This window comes from Ascidiella aspersa, chromosome 6 (assembly GCF_963924565.1).
Source record: "Ascidiella aspersa chromosome 6, kaAscAspe10.2, whole genome shotgun sequence".
NCBI classification, from domain to species: domain Eukaryota; kingdom Metazoa; phylum Chordata; class Ascidiacea; order Phlebobranchia; family Ascidiidae; genus Ascidiella; species Ascidiella aspersa.
This window is the reverse complement of record NC_139452.1, coordinates 12,023,397-12,028,087: the sequence shown is the minus strand read 5'-3', so window position 1 is coordinate 12,028,087 and position 4,691 is coordinate 12,023,397.

Here is a 4,691-nt window from a genome sequence, read left to right as displayed (position 1 = left end):
GCCTGGCGGTGCTTCGGTGGTCCGCATGCTTTGCCCCTTACCAGTCGCCGCTGTCAAGTCAGATTATCTAGGGTGCGGCAGTTAAGAACAACGAACGTTTGGGCGCCAGCTCGTTTCGCTCGATCTTTTTTTCTGCTCGGCTTGCAAAGTCAAATTTAGACTCTGTTCTTGTTTTCGTCTGTTATATGCACGTTAGGTCCGAAACTGTTTGGCTCGAGCACTTAAAAACAAATAGCGGATCTTATCGGAGCACGGTTCCCGTTTTGTGATCTTTGGCGAGTGTACAGGTCACGTGCTTTTGGCTTCTATATTGTGCAGGGCAACAAAATTGGCCGAGGCTTGAAAAGCGCTGTGAAAAATATGTTGTTGCGAAGGGAAGAGCAACCGATTCGCCTAATCAGTTCCGACGTTTTTCTGCAACATGTTGCAAACTGGTAGACCGGTTTAGGACGAAGTCCAGATGTTACGCACTCCAGCACCATGTTGCGACTAAAGACCACCGAAAAAAGTAACAACTATTAAATTCCATATTATACAAGCCCTAAAGGCATTCTACTACTTATAAATCGAGTAATGCCTTGTATGACCAGAAGCGCTGTACATCTTGTTGTGTTGTGGTACTAGATAAAAAAAAACTAATAAAAACTGTTTGAATTATAGTTGAACGATGATGCTTTTCTTTTAGGTGCACTCTGTTATTAAAATTTCTATACCAGAGCGTGAACGACAGTGTACCTATGTTCACCTAATTGTGCAAAATCCGACTTGTGTTATACTTCAGGAGTGAATTTCGCGAGGGCTGGAAAAAGGTACTTCAAATGCAGGCGCAAAAAAACAACAAACGAATTTCTCATTGATGGGCGTTGCTCGCGCCTCTATTGAGCTGCGCCCGGCCAAGCAAAGAGCTGTTTTAGCGGCTCAAATTGGCCCCGAAACCGCGCGATTTATGGCTGATGGAAGGCTGACAGCGTGCATCTGGCAAAACGGGAACGCCAAACCGCCAGTGACGTAGGTTAGGGCCAGCTTGAGGACAGAGGTTATGTTCGCCGTCGGTGAGCCGTGCCGCGTGAAAAGCGATGTGCGCTAAACGGACGGCTGTGTTGCAAAAAACGCCGCACCCGTCAACTAGACGTTAATAAACGAGATGCACCCCCTTGTCAGACGATAAACGGCGGGCAGGGGAGACTGTTGACGTCACGACGGGGTTTTGGGGGCGCATGAAGTGAGGGGGATATTGACAGTTTGTAACGGCTATTTCTGCCTCTGTGGTGATACAGTGCTAGGTTTGTGCGAATGTGTGCCTATTCCATTGCCGATTATGGTATTGGGATTTAAAAGAAACGCTGAAAAAAAAACTAAAGATTGACACACTAGACGTGTTGTGATTTAACGGAAAACTTTGGCATCCAAAGCGTCAAAACCACTTTTCGCAGAAATTAAAAATATTTCAACTTTAACGTTTTAGGATGAGTTAACGCAGCCAACGCGAAATATATGATTTGGCTGACGCTGACGCCAGGCGCAAAACCTGCCTAGTGTAATCAAACCTTTAATCTACAATTAGCTCTGAGATAAAAATATAATTGTACAATGTCAAACTAGGTCAGTCATGGCGAACCAGTTTTTTGCGTGTGCCACGAACGAGACCTCAGTCCATGGAAAAGACATACGTGGGTGATACATTAAATTTCAAGTTAAAATTATTGCTAATTTTGATGATGCATTTTCTCTACAAATAGTATTATTCTTGTAATGCATGAGTTTATTAGGACAATTCAATTTCACTTACGGAAAATAGAATTAGCACAAATAAAATAGGCCAACAAATGGAACAAAGCTATACAGGCAGTCCTTTCTTGGTGCCTAAACAAATTTGTCAGAAGTCCCATGCTATGAGGATTGTAAGTTAACAGTTGTTTTTACATGAGTGCCTTATTACAAATATTTTGTGAAAAATTTCTTCCGTTTTTAAAAATTGGTTGTATTTATTTGTTAATAAAAGTGGGTAACTGAGAGCTGTAGTAGGCCACTGTGTGATCCGCAAGTCACTGGTCCGTCTTTACGGACCTAAGGCCTAGCTGTATTGTCCATTAATATATTTCTAAGACACATATCTAAAAAATAAGCACATATCTTACATGGCAACTCTGGCTATAGAGGTGGAAAAATAGCCCTGTAATTGAGAGGTGTATTTGTTGAAAAAATGTTTGAAATTCATTTTGGATATAGAAAACAAGACAAGGTCTCTCATTGTCTTTGAAGAAAGCGCTCGGAAACAAACAAGCCTGTCAAATTCCTGTATGAATCATGATCGTTTATTTCAGACCAGAAATAAACGCGTGCGCACAAGAAGGCCTGACTTACGTCCAAGGTGTCATACGTCATCAGCGATGACGCGGCACGCGCGCAGTCGGAAATCTGCTTCGAATCCGGAGACGACAGGGGCAATCCCCAGGGCCCCATAACCCGCCAATTGCGCCCCCGCGCTTCCGACAATTACCCATGTTTTGACGCAGGACGTGATGGGTCCCCGCCTGGAATGGGTCCGATTTATTGACGGGGTGACGCGGGGAACGTAAAACGTGGGATTACTGCTCCCCCGGAATGTATCCTCCCCCGCAATTATGGGGTCGTTTGTAATTCGTCGGTAAATGCAACTTCCTAACGGCTAATACTGTTATGTCGAAAGCAAGCTGCAGTGTCTATTTGGCTCGGGGGGCCAGCACGCCGAAATGCCCCGTGTCTGCTTGTTTGTCACATTTCGCTGCGTAAGCAACAAAATTGTGCTTGGTTGTGGATCCCGGATAAACACAATGCGAAATAATCTGACGTTTTATCAGAGGTAAAGATAAAGTGAGTTCGACAAACTTCAATCAAATTGTTCATATTTTCAATCGGAAAATCGTCTGATTCACAGAAAGAACAATTCCAAAGTTTCTGTTTACTTTTTATACAATACACGTCGTGACAAATTCCAATCCTTAACAAGATGAAACGAAAAACAATAAAAATCGCCCTTTGCGTTGTCAGGTATAAAAGTGTAAAAAGGTTCTAAAATTCCTTAGATTATTACAAAAAATTTACTAATAAAGTCAGGGGTCCAGGATAATATAATCAAACATATTGAAAAACTACCCAAAATAAAAATAAATTTGCCTAATCTATACTGAATTCATATGTTTTTGACTTTTTTATTAATTTTATTATTACTTAGATATGTATATGATATTTTCTTATAAGAACTGACGATGCCAGCGTGTAGGCGAAACATATATTCCTTTTGAAAAATGTCTGACCCTGGTTTTACTCGGGTTTTTGAACTTTGAGTTTTATTGTTTGTAAAATAAGCAAAGAACTGGTAAAATTGGTTAAAACGTCACGCATTTAACGAGAATGCTTTTACCCCTCAAACCTATTCTCCCTTGGCGAATCACAAATCCCAATGCCCTTTTAGTTTTCCCATAAATCATTTAATCAAAATCTACCGCGACACGTTTGTAAACAGCGGTTGGCATTGCACAAGGCCATAATCAATCGCCGCCTGTTTACAAGACAACATCGGGTTACTCTTCGAACGTCATCACTTGTTTAAATGATGGACAAATAAAGTCAGAACAGGGGCTGTTAAGTTGTGTCGGTATGCAGGGGGTCCAACAGGCTTAAGGAAGCTAAGGAGGCTGCCTGAAATAAACGTTCACGCCTGTTGAAAAAAATCGAACGGCAGCCATAACTGGTTGTTTTGGCTTTTTACGCTGGATGTAACGCAATACTTTAACGCTTAATCTTCGCGTTTACTAAAGCTGATGATTGCCATTACTTAACCTGTGTCTCGCGTGACGTAATATGACGTCACGAAAAAACAGTAAACACAGAGAGGTTCTGTTTCTGAAAGTCAAGGTGAGAAGGAAATGAGTTATGGAAGCAATGGGAAGTTTTGGATTGTAGTAATGCAAACACAATCTAGATTCTAGTACATGCTTTCAGTTAGAATATTGTCGTTAAGCGATGAAAACAAGTAATGCGGAAAAGGTTAAGGAGGAATATTATACTTAATGTGCGGAAATACTTCTAGAATGATAAAAAATATAGCTAGAATGATAAAAAGAATAATAAAATGCTCAGGCTTTGCTCTAAAAATCGCTTTGCAGCCTCGTTAAGAAAACACCAAAAATCTGCAACTCGTGTCTGCAATTTACTAGGGCCTGGGGCATTTTTCAAAGTGACGCTAATCTGCAAATTGATCAGGGGCCACGACCCCAGGCCCCCCAAGCAACTGATAAGGGAGAAAAGAAGGCGGCCTGGGGTGAGTCTTGATTAAAGGCGGTTTCCTACGCAACATGTGTGCAGCCACACAGCACGTTTTGCGGCGGACCAAAAATTAGGGATCTTAATTTGGTTTCGTGCTAGCATTTACACAAAGGGAAATGACAAAAACACCGACGCAGATTTACGTTTCGGATTTAGGACGAATCGTGTGTTTGCGCTAGCTTTTCTCCAAGCGGGTCGCATCCGTTTATTTTGGTCCCATTGCTTCCCACAGTCGAGACGTTATCCTTCAAGGCCAGGGGTTTCCTTTCTCAAATCACAATTGCTTATTTCAACCTGCGTTTGTAGCGTCATATCTAATACCGCTAAATGATTAACTATTAGTCATCTATCTTGAACTTTAGACTGGAAACCATAGTAAAGTT